This window comes from Petaurus breviceps, unplaced genomic scaffold (assembly GCF_028583685.1).
Source record: "Petaurus breviceps papuanus isolate PSGF00001 unplaced genomic scaffold, PetGlider_PUasm1.0 90879, whole genome shotgun sequence".
Lineage (NCBI taxonomy): Eukaryota > Metazoa > Chordata > Mammalia > Diprotodontia > Petauridae > Petaurus > Petaurus breviceps.
In genome coordinates this window covers 12817006-12835337 of record NW_027187368.1, presented here as the reverse complement: position 1 = coordinate 12835337, position 18332 = coordinate 12817006, and the positions used below count along the sequence as shown (strand labels likewise).

The following is an 18332-nucleotide window of genomic DNA, read 5'->3' as shown; positions in this document are numbered from 1 at the left end:
TTGGACCAGGGTGATTGTAGTGTGAGTCAAGAAAAGGGGACAGATAGGAGAGATATTGATGAGGCAGAATTGACAAGACTTGGCATCTGATTGGATATGGGGGTGGGAAGGATGAATGAGAGTGAACAGTGAAGGCTGACTCTTAGGTTGAGGACCTGGGTCATGGAAGAAGGGTGGCATCCTCAGCAGAAATAGGGAAGGTAGGAGATGGGAGGGATTTGGTAAGAAAGATAATGAGTCCTAAGCAAAGCCTAGACACTGAACAAATGAAGTATTATTATAGGGATGGGGATATGGTCTGGACCAATGGTTTATTAGTCTAGGGAACTGCCAAATGAGGAAACTTAACTCTACCTCTGCTTATAGGAACCTTATCTGTAACAGAACATGGTGCTTAGGGACCTGAGATGGTAAGTCACTTTCCAAGGTGTGATAGTAATGGCAATTAAAGATTCCCCTGTATTGGCTTGGTTTTCAAATTGATTGTGTTAAAACCTAGAGCTTGTTAATCCCACCTGTGGGATGGACTTGTTGATGTGAAAAGAGAATCCTAAACTGGGAGGAGCTGGTGACGTAGATTTGGAGAGACAAGAGAGAGGCAGAAGAACTTTTTGGAAGCAGCACCTCGTGGAGGCAGAGAGAGAGAGACTGAGAGAATTGCTGGGGGCCACTTTGAATTGCCCTGGACTTTTGAGACCTGCCCCCTGAGCTGCCAAGGACTGAGGAGACATGGCTGTTTTGCTGGTACTTTGTCTGTCTGTTTTGATGTTGTTTTGCCAGATTTGTCCACTGGTGAAAGACAGTCCTTTTGTTGAAGAAGTCCTGGAACCTGGCTTTTGGTTAAGAAGCCCTGAGACTGTCCTGCAGACAGAGAGTGAATACTGTCCACTGGTGAAGGGCAGTGCTGTTGTTGCAGGGGTCTGGGAACCTTTCTGTTGGTTCAGAAGCCCTGAAGAAGGATTTTCTTGTTGTATGTTTACAGAAATACTGGGAGAGGGTTTTGCTAATGTTTTCAGGGGTTCTAGGACTGTTCTACAGACAGAGGATGAATTAATGAAGAGACTGGCAATGTATCTTGTGGCCTTGCTAAGCCTTGTCTCCCCAGGAACTAAGATTGATGAGAACTTGCCTCTGTCAAGATGAAGAAAAGACCTCCATTTGGGTATTAAGTGCTGTGCTTAAACTTGATGTAACTCTGGGGTAGATTCAATTGTGATCCAGGGGTGGGGAACTTTTGACCTTTTTGTGTTCTATGGTTGAACAAATGAATGTACTTTACTTAGATTGGAAACTAATCTCCATTTGAGAAGAGGGGCTTTGTGATGGACCAAATGAAGGTATAGCCTAGGGGGTGGAGAAGTATTTAGAACAGAGACTTTGTAATTGATTGAATGATTGGAAGGTCCTGGGGTGGGGTAGTACTTGGAGATTATTTAATCACCCTTAGTAAATGCTGTATTTAGAATGAAGTCATATTTTGACCTTCTCTGTTCTTGGTTTGTCACTGAATAAAATGGAGAGCACCTATGCTGGTATTTTGAACCTTGGGAAGTTGCCTCTGCTTGGCATAACATTACACAAGGTCACACCAGAAGATCAGAGGAAGGCCTTGCATTTAGATCTCCTAACTTCAAGGCTAGGTCTTTATCCACAGTAGTATTTAGAACTGGGAGAGACCAATGAGGTCTACATCAAGAAGCAATAGCTGACTTTTCATAGGAGAACAGATTTAGGTCTTGAAGCACACTCCAAAGACATTGCTTCATTTTACAGATGAAGAAACTGAGGCCTGGACCAGCTAAGTGACTAAGGGCTCAAGGTCATACAATCTTGATAGCAGAATTTGAACCCAGGTCCTCTCACTCCAGAATTCTTTCCATTGAGCCATACTATCTATAGTTTAGCCTAGCCTAGACTACTCTAATCTAGTGTAGGCATTAGTATCTTCAATTATGTAAGTAATGACAAACTGTATAGTATTTAAAATTTGACTAATGTGTTATATTTTTCTTTTCTTTTTTTGGAGGGGGTAAGGCAGGGCAATTGAGATTAAGTGACTTGCCCAAGGTCACACATCTAGTTAAGTGTGCCAAATGTTTGAGTCTGGATTTGAACTCAGGTCTTTCTGACTCCAGGGCCAGTGCTCTCTTCACTGTGCCACTTAGCCACCCCTGTGTTATATTTTTCAAACCAGTTTCAAATACTTTGTCTCACTTGAGTTCCATGATAGCCTTGAGAATTTGAAGTAAGATATTAGTTTTTCTAGCATCCAGATAGAAAAATCAGGGCCCCATTCAGTTCAGTGATTTGCCCAATGTCCCAGAATGAGTTGGTAGAGCAGAGGTATGTGTGTGTTTGTGTGTGTGTGTGAATGTGTTTGTGTGTGTGTTTTATCATACTATGTAAGGAAGGGGAACCCTACAACAATAGGTGATACCCCACCTTTCTGGCCCCATTGACTGTGTAAACCTGGGAAGGCCACTAAAACCAGTTGATTTGAACACTGTGATTGGTCAGGTCAGTACCTAAACATAATAAATGTTTGCTGTGTGCCAGGCACTGTGCTCCATACTTCACAAATATTATTTCATTTGATCCTCACACCAACCCTGTGAGGCAGGTGTTATTATTTTCCCTATTTTTACAACAGAGCAAATTGAGGCAGACAGAGGGTAAGTGACTTGCCTAGGGTCAGGTGAATATCTAGGGGAGGGAGGGAGAGGATCAGCATTTATTAAACACTTACGGTGTGCCAGGCACAGTGCTCAGTGCTTTTCAAATATTATCTCATTCCATTCTTACAACGACCTTGTGAACTAGGAAATACCCGAGGCTAGATTTGAACTCATGTTTTCCTGACTGCAGGCACAGGGCTGTATCCCCTGCACCATCCAGCTGCCTCCTCAGGGAGGTGCTGAGGAGGCTAATGGGAAAGCCTGGCCCCTCTCCTGGGTGGCCGGCTGCCTCTTGCTCCCTGCCAGCTGGGCTGAAGCGGAAATTTCTCTCTGCTTGTTTTCACAGGGAAGGAGCTGGTCCTGGTGTTGAGTATTGTTTCTTTCCTCTTGTTTCCCAAACTTTGATGGTGTTTTGACCTGGGCAGGATGCTTGGGGGTTGGCTGTGGTCTTTGCTTTGCCAGCAACAAGGGAAGAGAAAAGAGAAGCCACTTGTGACTTAAGGACTATAACTCTATGGGAAAAGATTAAAAAACAAACAAGCAAAAGAAACCAACCAGCCCATAGAATCAGAGCCAGAAAGCTCTTAGCAGCATCTAGTTCTCCGGCTTCTGTGAAGAAGGATCCCTTTACAAGCTCCTTGACAGGTGCTCACCCAGCCCCTGCTCAGAGACCCTCAGTGGTGGGGAACGAGGCTCTCTCCCCTCCCCCACACCACCACATTCCACTCTCTACCAGCTCTTAGTGTTGACATTTTTTTTCCTTTTCTGGAGCCAAAACCTGCTCCTCTGCAACTTTTGTCCATCACTTCTAGTTTTGCAATCCAGGAGAAGCAGAACAGGCCTCATTCCTCTTTTCCAGGTTGTAGTTGTTCAGCTCTTTCAGTCATGTCTCTGTGACCCCATTTTAGGGAGTGGGGGTTTCTTGGCAAAGATGCTGGTATGGTTCTCCACTTCCCTCTGATCCATTTTACAGATGAGGAAACTGAGGCAAACAAGGTTAAGTAACATGCCCAGGGTCAAACGGCTAGTAAATATCTGAGTCTGAATTTGAACTCAGATCTGCCTAACTCCAGGCCCAGCTCCCTATCCATTGTACCACCTAGCTGACCTTTTCCAGGTCAGACATTCAGATGTTCAAAGACTTTGAGCATATTATTTAGAGCTGGGAGAGAACTTAGACAGGATCCAGCCCAACCCCTTCATTTTGTACAGGAGGAAACATCCAGAAGTGACATGACTTACTGAAAGTTACATGGGTAGTAGTAAGCATAAAAAAATGAAAACTGGTCATCTGACCCAAAATCCAGTGACCTTTCTACCACCTAATACTGCTTCTCTTCTCTAGGGCTAACCAGCTCCAATTCCTTCAAAGAATCTTTGTATGCCTTAATTTCCAGGCCCTTCACCATTGTGATAGCTGTGCCCTAGACGTTCATAAATTTGTCAATGCCCTTCCTGAAATGTGGTACACAGAAAACAATACTCTACCCAGAATATGACAAGGGTAGAAAAAAGAGGGACTATCTCATTCCTTGTTCTGGGTGGTCTGCTCATCATTACAGTCTAAGATGGCACTAGCTTTGGGGGGTTGCCATATGCCAGGCAGCAGAGTGGATAGAGCCCGAGTCTGGAGTCAAGAAGACTTAAGTTCAGATTTGACCAGACTTTTACTGGCTGACTTGTGATCCTGAGCAAGTCACTGCCTCAGTTTCCTCACCTGTAAACATAATAATATAACATATTGTTATTAGGATAATAATAGTGCCTACCTCACAGGATTGTGGTGAAGATAAAATGAGATAATGTTTGTAAAGCGCCTGGCAGAGGGAAGGTATTATATAAATGCTTATTCTATTCCCTTTCCCTTCTTTCCAATAGAATTTCCAGCAGTTATGATCTCAGAGTGTAAGAGAGATTAATTTAAGAACTGACAGTTTAAATAAACAAGAGAAGGGTACAGTGCCTTTCATTTCCAAAGATTTCTGTCCAAAGCAGGTAAAAGGGAGGAACTACGGATACCAGAGGTGAAGGCTTCCCTGTGTAATGAGGATCCATGTGTATCGAGCATGTGGTCTGTGTAGGTCTGGAAGGGAGGCAGAGTAGACACCTCTAGCCTCTTCTCCCCTCACCCTTCTCCAAGGGAGACTTTCATTCCTGCCAGGAGGGGAAGGAGGAGGTTGGGGCTGGAGGCTACCACCCTGCTGTTCTCTGAGAGATGGGGTACTGGGCTAGAAATATTTCTATATGCTTTCTTAAATATTGTTCCTCTGGGGGATATGATTGAGTTTGATTGCTTCATCATTGGGAGGGGAAGCAGGTACCACCCAAGCTCTAAATCCAAATCTTGACCCCTTTCCCTCCTAATATCAGTTCCACACACATAGCAAATGAACACATATAGCAAATAGCAAAGAAACCCTTTTATCCAAATAATGGTAAAACAAATCAGAGAAAGTCTACATAGAAGATTATATACCAGACAATACGGAGGGAAAGCTCTGTCCCACTGGGAACTGGGGGCTCACATCAACCAAGAGAGAGGGACCTGGATCTCAACCAAGGGGAGACTCCCTGAAGTCTCCACAGTAGCAAGCTGGAAATAGGGACACGATGGAGAGTGTCCACTCCTCTCATGCCTTCCCGGTCTTTTTCTTCAGCAACCTGAACTGGGATTGTTGTCTTCCTTCCAACTTTCCTCTTGAAGCTAGAAGCCAGGAGAACCTGAAATTCTTAAATCTTGAAGAAGACCTGAAGCTTGACCAGTCCCCCAGGCACTGCTCCTTAGAATCTATAAGGGGGACTGGTGGAGGCTAGAGCTCTCACCTCTCACCAACTCTGCCCTGCCTTGCATGTAGGACAGGCCCTTCATCTCCACCAATAAGGAGGAAGTTCCAGTGGGCTATAGGACAGGAGTCACGTATGGTTATGTGAAAATTCCCTTGTGCAGAAGCTACTGGTGCTGGATAAATGCAGTGTAGCATAGTGAATCATAGTGGATAGAGGGATAGGATTTGTGGAGGGAGGATCTGGGTGAAAATCCTGTTTCAGACCCACAATGTGTTACTCTCTCTTTCCTCATCTGGATAATGGGGATAACAATATCTTGATTCTTAAGTCACAGAGTTGTTGGGAGTACCAAAGTAGTAAAGTGTATATATATATAAATTTTAAGGCACTCAATCAATGTCAGTTTAATAACCATGATAAGACTGGGTCTTGATGGGAGGAGGGGGCCAAGGGGCCTCTTTTAACTCTGGACTTGTTTATGTCAGTGAGCCTGACTACCTAAAAGAAGGGTCAGTCTCAGTTTTCTCCCATTCTTTGACTCTTTCCACATCTACCCTGGAGTCCTAGGAAAAATTTGCCCAGACTTAGATTCAGCTCACGTCTAAGATCAGCAAACATTTATTAAGTGTTTACTATGTGCCAGGCACTGTGCTAAGGTTTTCCCAAACATATGCTCTGAATAGTTTGAGGGGAATAGAAGGATACTCAGTATACAAGGCAGATCATTAGTAGGATAGCTATTTAATTCCTCTACACAAAAAGAATGTTAAATACACTAAGACTCACAAGCATGCATTGAAAGAAAAACATAAAATAATTTAAAAATTTTTGCCAATTACATGTTGTTAACAAATTTTAACATTAAAAAAATTTTTTTTAGTTCCACATTTTCTCCTTCATCCCTCCTCTTCTCCCCGTCCTTCATTGAGAAGGCAAGCAATTTGATCTAGGTTATACATGTGCAGTCATGCAAAACATAATTCCATGTTATTCATGTTGTGAAAGAAAACACAGACAAAAACCTCAAGAAAAATAAAGAAAGTAGAGTAAAAGTATGCTTTGATTTGCATTCAGACTCCATCAGTTCTTTCTTTGGAGACGGATAGCATTTTTCATCATAAGTCCTTCAGAATTGTCTTAGATCATTGCATTGCTGAGAATAGGCAAGTCATTCACAGTTGATTATCATACAATATTGCTGCTGCTATATACATTGTTCTCCTGGTTCTGTTCATTTCACTTTGCATCAATTCATGTAAGTCTTTCTAGGTTGGAAAAACATAAAATAAGCATTAGCAATAACCTACTTACTGCTATACAGGTCTAGGCAGGTGATACTTGAAACATCAAGGCATGATGCTGTTTGAAGGAGTCCTGAATGGTAATTTTACATTTCACACCCCCCCCCCCCCTTCTAAACAAAATCAAAAACTACACCTCCTCACAAAAGCGCAGGAATATCACTCTGCCAGAATGCAGCAGCTAGACCCCCCCCACACACACACACACTGGTGATCATTCTCTCTGATCCAGAAACTCCTCCTGCCACCAGTCAGCTCTCACTGAGGGACACCAAATCTCCAGACATCTTAAACTCATGAGATTGCCTCCAAGGTTAGAATCCTCCATTGTGAGACTGCTGTTTGATCACCAATGCCTCAGCAGAAAAGATGGTCCAGGGTCCCAACACCTAGGCTCCAGCTCACCTAAATCCATGCATATGCGTGTACTCTAGCTGCTGCATTCTGGCAGAGTGATATTCCTGCGCAGCCCGATCCCCACAGAAAGACTCAGAGATTCCTGACGTGATCAGCAGATGGGAAGAGAAGAAAGAGATGAAGATCAATTGAGTCAGCGGTTCTTCTGACTTGGTGGCCAAGAAAGGGATTGCATCATCATATCAAAGCATAGACCCTTCAGCATTAAACCCCAACTCTTTCTTCCCCCGTCCCCAGAAATTGTCAGAAGAGTTCTAGGTCATAATCTCTAACCTCATATATGCTTCCTACAAGCCCTATTACACTATTATGATTATTATTATACTTAATTAATTAGTGTGCTACTGCATTAGGGGGAGGCAGGGAGGCAGAGTGTAACTGAGTCTTTCAAAATCTCTGCTGGTTCTCTTCCTACCTATCTGACTCCTTCTTTTCAGTTTTCCTTGCTGGATCTTCATCCATATCATGTCCACTAACCCTTGGTGTTCCACAGGGCTCTGTCCTGGGTCCACTTCTCTTCTCACTCTTTAACTATTTCACTTGGTGATCTCTTCAGTTCACATAGATTTAATTATCATCTCTATGTTAATGATTCTCAGCTATACAGATTTACTTATCTAGCCCTAACCTCTCTCCTAACTTCCAGATTCTCATCTCCAAATTGTCTATTGGCCATCTCAAACTAGATGTCTCATAGATATCTTAAAATATCTCAATATCAGAATTCAACATCTTTCCCTCAAAAGTGTTCCCTCTTCCTAACTTCCTTGTTACTGTAGATGGTACCACCATGCTCCCAGTTACCTGAGTTCAAAACTGTGTGTCATCCTCTAATCCTCACTCTCACCCTCCCAAACTGTGGCCAAGGTACCTGTCAAATTACCATTGTTGCATCTCTCAAACACCTCCGCCCCCCTTCTCTCCTCTGACACTGTCATGGCCTTGGTACAAACTCTTTTCACCTCATGCCAGGACTATTTCAATAGCTGCTGGTTGGATCCCTGCCACAAGTCTCTCCCCACTTCAGTCTATCCTCTACTCAGCTGTCAAGGCAATCTTCCTAAAGTGTAAGTCTGACATTGTCACTCCTTTACACAAACTCCAGTGGTTTCCTATCACCTCCAGGATCAAATATAAAATTCTCTGTTTAGGGTCTAGAGACCATAACTTGGTGTCCTCTCACCTTGTCTGGCCTCTTGTACCTTACTGCCCCACACATACTCTTTGATCCACTGTAACGGCCTCTTTGCAGTTCCTCAAGCAAGGCATTTCATGTTCTGACTCCAGGCATTTTCTTGGGCCATCCCCCATGTCTGGAATGCTCTCTCTCTCCCTATGTCTACCTCCTAGTCTTTCTGGCTTCCTTCAAGTCCCACCTAAAATTCCACCTTTTACAGGAAGCCTTTCCTAATCTCCTTTTAATTCTAGTGCCTTCTGTTGTTATTTCAGATTTATCCTTGTATATATCTTGTCTGAATGGTTTCCTGCGTGTCATCTCCCCCATTAGATGGTGAGCTCCTTGGGGCAGGGATCATATTTTGCCTTTCTTTGTATATCCAGTTCTTAACACAGTGCCTGACACATAACAGGTACTTAATGTTGATTGATTGATTGATTCAGTTTCTCCAATGGCTTATCAAGTCCTTGGTCATTGGATTAGGGCCTGACATTTAGGGTACTAATAGTTTCAGTTAATGTTTACAAATGATCAGAAAGCTGTGATCCTTAGGACTCTCCCATCTTCACAATGGACCCATGCACAGAACTGAGGGCTTCTCTGTGTTTACCCTTGCTTCATGGGGTGCCATGTCCAAAGCATTCATCACCAAGTGGCCATCTTACTGGTGAGGATCCCCTCTGTATTTAACTACTTTGACTTTCAGAAGGCAGTGGCTATATTTATTGTTGGGACCCTTCTGAGACTGAGCTTATGTTCTACAGATAATCTTCAAAAACCCAGGGCCATCTCCACACCATAAAGAAGCCTTAGGGTAAGATTTTTGTGGAGGGTTTCAATGCAAAAACTGAAAAAGAATCTCCCCTTTTTAAATTAGACCACTCCAATTCAGAGAAACTTGGGATGTGGATTGTATGGATGTAAAATGAAGTAAAAAAAATGCAGGAAAAAGAATGTATGCAGCCACAATAATGTCAATGAAAAGAACACTACTAAAACAGAGCCAAATGTCAAATGACCATAAGAACCAATCTTTGCCCTGGAAAGGAGAGAAAATAGACCTCCCTTCTTTTAGCTGAGAAGTCGTGGATTCTAGGTGAAGAATGGTGCATATACCGTCAGACTGAATCACTGTGTTGGTTGATTTTGCCTATTTTCCTTGTTACAAGGAAGGCTTATTGGCTGAGTAAGTGGGTGGTGTCCCCAGAAATTACTATGGTGGATAAACAAAAGGCTTTGATAAAGCTTTTATATAAAAAATTTAACTAAATTAAATGAATGAATGATACTGTTCACCAGAAGATGATCGTTTGAGCACAGAGGCAGGAACCCCTTTGAGTTTTACAATACCCCTTTGAGAAAGATAATACGGTAAGGAAAAGGTTGGCCCATTCCAAAGATTTAAACAAACCAGAGGTCCAGAAAGCAAAAGTTGTTTACTAGAGAGAGGAATTTATTTACCTAAGGTAGCAGAGGATGGCCCATTGTCCTCCAAGAAAAGGGGGTGGGAGGAGACAAGGTGTCCCCTCCCCAGAAGAAACCCAAGGCTCACTCTTGGGACTCTGGAGGTTTTGGGTGGTTGTCCTCATTTTGACCTGAAGGAATTGGGTTAAATCAGCAATTCTCTTCTCCTCACCACCCTAATCCAATTTTCCTTCCCTATCCCCTTTTCAACTCCTTAAATAAACACTGAGTGATAATTAAGGGATGAAAAGCAAGGCAGCTTGAAGCAGACCCACATTCCTCTCCTCCGAGTCCTGTTTACATTTCTGCTAAGAAAATTACCCGGGGCACCTCTGGCATTATCTGATTGGCAAGCAGGGGAGGCTCTGGCAATCACTCTTCAGAACCATTAGTAACCTTGGAGAGAGACCAGCACCATCAGTGCCCCTCCTGAGGGTACGGGAGAGTTGAGGGGGGGTGCTCCCCAGAGCCCCACTAGAAACAATCTTTTTGTCACAGGTAGAGAGTAATTTATAGCTTCAAAACCTTTTCCCTTAGCCACTCCAATTCCCATTCTCCCAGGTTGGCCTCGATGGGTCACTTATAATGAAGGGGTCAAGTAGCTTAGTCAGAGCCAAGGAGACAACCTTAAAACCTGCTTAAACGTATCAAAAGATCTGAACCCTGGGCTTTGCATACAGGAAGCTGGAAACCAACCAATCAATCAGCAAGCATTTATTAAGTGTTTTCTATGTGCCAAGTATGTGCTGAAAACCCATCATTAGATATAGGAGTTAGGACAGTTGGGCCCTAGATTTTATTTAGCTATTATCATCTGCTACATTCCATAGCCTCCCAACGTGAAATTGTCCCCAGGGTTGCTGTAGTTAAATGAATTGTGTGAATTTGAGGTGAAGAGGAGTCGAAAGCCCAGGACTTGGGAGTTGGAAGACCTAGAATGACATCTTGACTGCCACCAACACACTGTGTATCCTTAGATTAGAAGCAACATGGAGCAGTAGAAAAAATGCTGGCCATAGAGTCGAACAGGCCTAGGTTCAAATCTCTGGCCTGCTATCTGGTGCTCCTGTGACCTTCAGCAAGACACGATCTTTTGGGACACCACTTTCCTCATCTGTCAAATGGGTGAGTTGCACTAGATGAAATCTAGACTCCCTTACCGATTTAAGTCTGGAGGGCTAGGTTATCTCACATCTCTGGGCCAAGCACTGTGCTAGACTGAGAAGAGACAATGATGAAGAATGAAACAATTCTTACTTTCAGGGTAATTGCCTTCTAATGCAATGGTGTCAAACTCAAACAGAAATGGGCCTAGAAACTGTACATAAGAATCCTTTCAGGCCTCACTTAGAAAACCACATATTAACATTTGATTTTATTGCATTTTTATTTATTTTGGTAAATATTTCTCAATTATATTTTAATCTGGTTGAGGCGACCTTTGGGAGTGTTGTGGGAGGCATGGGGCTTAGAGTTATGTATCTAACACCTCTGTAAAGAAAATTTAAGCAGAGCTTGTGAGCTCTAAAGTGTAATACAATGCAAAATATATTTTTTATGTCATCAATTTTGAAAAATTAGCAAAAATTTGTCTTTGGGTTTTCTCACCTCTGGCTTTTCCAGTTCTTTCACTGGGGCTGAATCTTGCTACCCTTACCCCCCCCTAGACCTATCAACTAACAGATGTTACTAAGGCAAAAGTTCTTAACCTAGGGTCCATCAACTTGGTTTTTCATCATTTTGATAATTATATTTCCATATCATTAGTTCCACTTGTAATTCTGTGAATTTTATTTTATGCATTTAAAAACATGATTCTGAAAAGGCTTTACCTTTGTGCCAAGAGGACAATGTGATTTTTCCCTTTCCTTATACGTGGGGAATTTACATTCTCAAGGAGGATCCTGGGGAGTGTAAGAGATGATCAAAGGAAAGGAAATGTTAATTGTGGAAGCTGCTGTAAAGGGAGAGCTGTAAGGGCTGCTGTAAAGGGAGAGAAACTTTTGGGAAGTCTTTTAGTCTCCCATAATACATAGGAAGTTAATCAACTACTGTGCTTAATGGACAGACCAAACTCTGTCTTTGGGAAGGTTCCCTACTCAGTTGTATTCAAGAAAAATGAGGCATCCCTTCCTCTAGTCCCAATTTTTTTCCTTAGTCTTAAGACTGGAGATGTCCGAGTCCAAGTTCAATGGGATGTTTACAATTTACTGTCTGGGGGTTCCCATATGTCATGAAAAATGTAAGTGTGCATATGTTACAGAGATACTACTTGGCTGAGGTAGAAGGGGCTGGCCAATAGACTGTAGCCAAGAAGTTCGGGTGGATATTGTCTCTTCTTTGAAAAATGTTCCCCAAGCCTGCTCCACCCCAATCTGTATCCAGACAAGTGGTCCTGTATAAATGCTAGGGGAAACCTAAACTCTCCTTAGTTCATGGTTCATCAACTTGTTTTTTAAAAAAGTGTTTTGATAACTGTATTTCAATATACTTGGCCTCCTTTGTAATTCTTTGTATTTTATTTTATGCTTGTAATGTTATTTTTAGAAAGGGTCCATGACACACAAAACGGACAAGAACCACTGCATTAATGAATTGGGTTGACCATTGGCTCATCACCCTCACCTTGGCTTCCCCAGGGAAAGTTGCTAATTATAGTAATGGTTCTGTCTCAAAGTTTAAAGGATTCCCCAGGAAGAAGAGAAGGGCGAAAAAAAGAGAGATCCAATGCACAATATGCATCAGGCATAACAGATAGTTTATCCTTACTCAGAAATGGGTTCTGACCTAGAAAAGTCACTCTGTGAATTAATAGAATGATTTAAACAGGACTGAGTAACTTAGCTTATATTTATGATATAGTTGACTGGGAGCCTGATACTTAGACCTCATCAGAACATAGATCAATTTTTGCTGTAAGGCTGCTAATTAGTTTATATTTCACCTCTGCACTGAGTATCATCTGATCAAACAGCCAGACTTGATCTTCTTCACCAGAGCCTCCCAGACACTTGCTTTGGTTCCAATCTGCTCCTGTTTTGACTGCAAGTGCTACCATTCAGGTAGATGAAACTGAAAATGTTTGCAGACCCCCCCCCCCAAAAAAAAACCTTTAAAGCTCACAAGGTTATCTACAAAAGAGAAAAAATGTAAAAGTGGATGGGCAGCCAGGTTCTAATTGGTTAGGTCTTCCTGGCACTAGCCATCCTGTAGGTTGGATTGCCTTGATATTAGCGTAGAGAAAGGACCTTATCTCTTCCCCATACCTCCTTGTGTCATATCTTTTTTTTCCAGGGGGGGGGGGGGCAGGAAATAGGCTATAGCCAAGAAGTTCAGCTGTATATTGTCTCTTCTTTTAAAAACTGTCAGCTCTTTTGGCTTAGCAGTCAATCAAGGGACTCTCAGTAATGAGCCACACATAGAAGCTGGACCCCCAGGTTTCCACACCGTCTCCCTGGAGCAAGTAATGGGCACTGAGTATACCAGGGAAGCAGGGAAACATCCAGTTGTACAGGTATTAGAAGATGACTTTAGTCAGTCAGGTGTTAGTCTGCAAAGTAAAGATCCCATTGCTAGGCACATGCCCCAAGAAGATCAAAGACAAAAAGGGAGCTTCAAGACACACCAAAGTATTTGTAGCACACTCTTAAGGTAGCTAAGAACTGGAAACAAGGTAGATGTCATAGCACAATGTGACACATCAGTATATTAGGATATTTCTGCAGGGTAAGAAACAATGAGCATGAAGAATTCAGAGAAACATGGGAAGACATTTATGAACTGATGCAAAACAAAGTAAACATAACTAGAAATACAAAGTAAATATAACTAAAAATGACAACAATATCATAAACAAATAATATAAATAATATAATGGCCAAATTAAGCCCTGAAAAAGAGATGAGAGCATGCAACTTCCTCCTTTCTTTGTAAGAGGGAAGGGACTGTAGGTGTATAACATCAAATATACCACCAAGCTCAGCTGATTTTTGGCTAATTTTAATGACCTGTTTTTCCCCCTCTCTTTTTTTATTCTTTATTACCAGGGATGACTCTCTGAAGAGGGGAGAGGGAAATAAAGGTGATTTAGAACAAAAGAGATCAACAAAAGCAGTAAGAAACTTTAGTATATTATCAAGGACACATATGACCTAAAAGGATGTGATCCATTGCATAATGAGAATGAGGGTTGACAGATTGACTTTCCTAAGTGATGTGCTCAAATCTACAGTGTATTAAAAGGTATAGAGGAAGGTCTCCAGTGTGTTCGGTGGCTCTTTTATTGGAAGAATCATAGGATCGTAGATCTAAAAAGGAACTCATAGACTACCTTCTCATTTTATGGATGATGAAACTGGAGCAATAATCCCACAGTCATGAATGGGTTATAATCTGCACTGATGGGGGTGGGGTGGGGATATATCCACATGAAGATAGAAAACTTGGTACAGTGGGAAAAGTATTAGCTTTGGAGACAGACAAAGTGGGCAAATAATAACCTGCCTGGGACCCCATTTTTTTTTCAGCCTTAAATTAAATGACTTCTGAGGTCCCTTCCAACTCTAAAGCTTTGATCCTATGAATGAATACTTTAGAATTACACATATTAAGCTCTGGGAAAAAAAAAACAAAGGCTTTGACAAGAAGGACACAAGCACTTATTAAGTGCCTACTATCTACCAGGCACTCTGCTAAAAGCTTTTACAAATTTTTCATTTGATCCTCCCAACTGTGGGCAATGGGTGCTACTATTATCTCCATTTTACAGTGAAAGAAACTAAGGTCTGTGGAGGTTAAGTGACTTGCTCAGGGTCATCCAACTAGTAAATGGCTAAGATCAGATTTGAACTCAGGTCTTTCTGATTTCAGATCATAACTCTAACTATTATATCATCTAGTTGCTTTGGTGTTTGACTATGAATGCTACTGTCAGTTAGCAAGCATTTATTAAGTTCTTACTATGTGCCAGGCACTGTATTAAGTGCAAGGAATACAAAGAAAGGCTAAGTCAATCCCTGCCCTCAAGGAGCTTACATTCTAACTTGGGGAGTGTAGCGCCAATGCAATATTTACAGTGCCCATGATCACAATAAAGACCATAACTATAAGTATCTCATGACATTCAATCGCAAAATATACCAGACTCTCCAGATAGAGGATAGAACTGAAGCATTTATTTAGATACCAGAAAACCAAATCCCAAAACCAGTAAGCTGATTCCATCATAGTACCAAAGATATTCAGAAGCCATAATAAGGCTGAGAGCCACAGCATCCTTCAGCCTTCCCACAAACCAATACAAGATCTATATTTACTCACAAACCTCTCCATCTCCTTAATGAGCATCCTCTCTCCTGCACTGTCTCACTAGCTCTGACCTGCTTCCTGTGGGCTCTGCTGTACCCTTCAGCAAACTCCTCCCATGACAGGCTCCATGTGACTACATTCAGCCTATTAGGGGGAAGAGTTTACTTTCAAAGCAGGGGAGGTCTTCAAACTTCCCCCTAGGTCTATTAAGGGGCAGGGAAGATCTTCAAATTCCCATTCTCATCACAGGGAAACAATATTCAAACAACTGTGTGCATACAAGATATATTACAGAGTAGATGGAAGGTAATCTCAGAAGGAAGGCACTAGCATTAAGAACAGTGAAAGGCTCTATGATTCCTATGCTTCTGGTGAGTGATAAGGGTGGAAAGAAGTAATGCTTTTATCAGACCCTTTAATACTTTGTGTCACCATTTCATGGAAGTTGCACAATTTTACAATTACATCCATATGAAGTAGGGAACAATTTCAGATCACTTCCTTCATATGAGAGTCAATATGGCATAAGGAAAAATACCCTGGCTTAGAATGAGAAGACCTTTGTTTGAACCCTTACTTTTTATTGTTCAGTCAATTTTCAGTCGTGTCTGACCCCATTTGGGATTTTTTTGGCAAAGATATTGGAGTGATTTGCCATTTCTTTCTCCAGCTCATTTTACAGTTGAGAAAATTGAGGCAGACAGGGTGAAGTGACTTGTCCAGGGTCACACAGCTAGTAAGAATCTGATTTCCGATTTGAACTCAGGCCCAGCAGCACTCTATCCACTGCCCTACCTAGCTGTCTAGCTAGCTCCATCACTTGCTAATTATGAACCATTTCTGCTAACACCTCCGACTTGGGGGCAGGGAGGGCCGGGGTGGGGTGGTGGTGGGAGTTGATGGGAAATTTCATTTGGCATCTACCTAATTCCTATCTGACCCTGAATCTTTTCCATAACTTCCTGAAGTGCCCATTTAATCTCTTTTTGATGACTTTTAGTGATGGGGAGCTCACCACCTCATGAAGAAAGTTATTCCATTTGTCAGAACCTAATCTATAAGATAAGAATACTGACAATCACATTTCCAACCTCATCCAACACACATCTATTAAGTGCCTACTGTGTGCAGACCATTGTGCTAGCATCAATAAGATATACTTCATGCCTGTAGCAGCACACAGTCTATTGGGGCTGTTGTAAGGAAAAGTGCTTTGTAAAGTGTTACATAAATGTGGTCTATCATTATTCAACTAATGTAGAAACAGGTACCTGAAGAGATCTTGAAGGCATCTGGCAGTACCCTTCATTTTGCAGGGTGAGGGAGCTGGCTGGCAGATCTCCCTGGCTCAGCCTCATTTCTGGGTCTGAACTTGGCAGTAGCTGCTGGGAGTTGATTAATGAGCCTGGTTGGGTCAAAGGGCAGTTCTATTTTGGAAAGTGAGGCCCTGAGGAGGGCAGGCAGACCCCATGACGACAGTCAACTGATAAATCCAAAACAAAGAACCAGGCTCTGGGAAGTCCCTGGTGGACAGGGAGATGGATCATCTCTAGTCCTGGGGGACAAGACAAAAGTAACCCCCTCTGCTTGATGGCCGAGTGCTAGGATCTTTGTGGTGGATTCATCTGGGAAAGGGAGAGAGAGCCAAGGGTGGGGAGTGAGCAGAGCAATATAATCCATTTCTGAAATAACCTGGCTCCCCACCAGCCTCTGAATTTGCTATCCACCTCATAACACCAGAGCTGTAATAGTTGAGAAAGAAAGGTAGGAAACAGCAGGGGAAATTTGATGACAAAGCGAGTTTTTGGTCCTTAGTTATGTCGTCAGTTTCTTTATTTAGATCCCATGAGAGGGAGGATGGTATAGTATTAAGAGAACTGAATTTGGAGTCAGGAAAGACTGGCATTTTCATCCTGACTCAGAGTACTTACCACCTCTGTGGCTCTGGGTAAATCACTTAACTGCCCTGAATCTCAGTTTTCTCATCTGTAAAATGAGTATAAATTTGCCTTGTATATCTCATAGTGCTGTTGTGAGAAAATCACTTTGTAAACTTTAACATGCTACAAAATGCTGTCAGACTCTGTTGGTAAATTGGTTGGTTTTTCTGACTTGTCCGTCCGTCCTTCCTTCTTCCTTCCTTCCTTCCTTCCTTCCTTCCTTCCTTCCTTCCTTCCTTCCTTCCTCCTTCCTTCCTTCCTTCCTTCCTTCCTTCCTTCCTTCCTTCCTTTCTTTCTTTCTTTCTTTCTTTCTTTCTTTCTTTCTTTCTTTCTTTCTTTCTTCTCTAGGTCAGAGGCATCAAACATGGTGTGCAGCATGTGGCCCACAACACTTCTAAGTGTGGCCCAAAATAGACTGGAATATACCTGGTAAGTATTTAACAAAATTAATAAAAATACAATAGATCATAGGTCATATCACATTTTCAGTGTGCCGCCTGCAGGGACCCTTGCATATGGATTATTGGCCCCCTTCTGGGTGAAGTCTGACACTATTTGCTCTTGAGCATTGCAGTTCAAGAAGGAACCTGAAATGTCTCAGCAGCTGCATCCCCTCATTAGGGCCAGAGAGACACTCAGACTGATCATGGCAGAACTCAACTGGTAGCCTGTTTCTTCATTGCAAGGCAATGTAGCACAGTCAAAAGAATACTGGATCAGGACTTAGATGATGTGGGTTCAAATCTTGCCTCTCCTGCTTACTATGTGTGTGGCCTTGAACAAGTCATTCATTGCCTCTTGGATCTCCATTTCTTCATCTCTGAAGTGGAGTTGGACTAGATAGCCTCTGAGGCCCCTTCTAGCTCTGAATCTATGGTCCTAAGTCATGGCCCAATCTCAGTTCTCCCAGGGGAGAAATGATGCTCAGTTCTTTAGTTCTAAAAAAGAAAGAAAGGAGATAGATAGAGAGAGAGAGAGAGAGAGAGAGAGAGAAAGAGAGAGAGAGAGAGAGAGAGAGAGAGAGAGAGAGAGAGAGAGAGAGAGAGAGAGAGAGAGAGAGAGAGAGAGAGAGAGAGAGAGAGAGAGAGAGAGAGAGAGAGAGAGAGAGAGAGAGAGAGAGATGGAGAAAGAGAGGTGAGAGGGGGAGAGAGACAGAGACAGAGAGACAGATACAGAGAGACAGAGAGAGAGGATCTGCCCCTGAGGAGATCAAGAATCTTCCCAGTACAGTTCAAGATGCCAAAATAGGACCTTGGTGTCCTGA

The 18332-nt window shown here is 42.4% G+C and overlaps 2 long non-coding RNA genes across 2 annotated transcripts in view; one reads left to right on the top strand and one right to left on the bottom strand.

Annotated features, from left to right (window-relative positions):
- LOC138150533 (uncharacterized) overlaps positions 1–18332 on the top strand; it is a 122972-nt gene that overhangs the window by 87332 nt on the left and 17308 nt on the right. The gene's annotated exons all lie outside the window — the stretch shown is intronic.
- Positions 6052–15200, bottom strand: LOC138150532 (uncharacterized). Its single transcript, XR_011165581.1, has 3 exons — positions 15145–15200; positions 7169–7262; positions 6052–6727 (listed from the first exon to the last, which is right to left on the bottom strand). It is a non-coding gene; the product is annotated as an uncharacterized lncRNA (long non-coding RNA).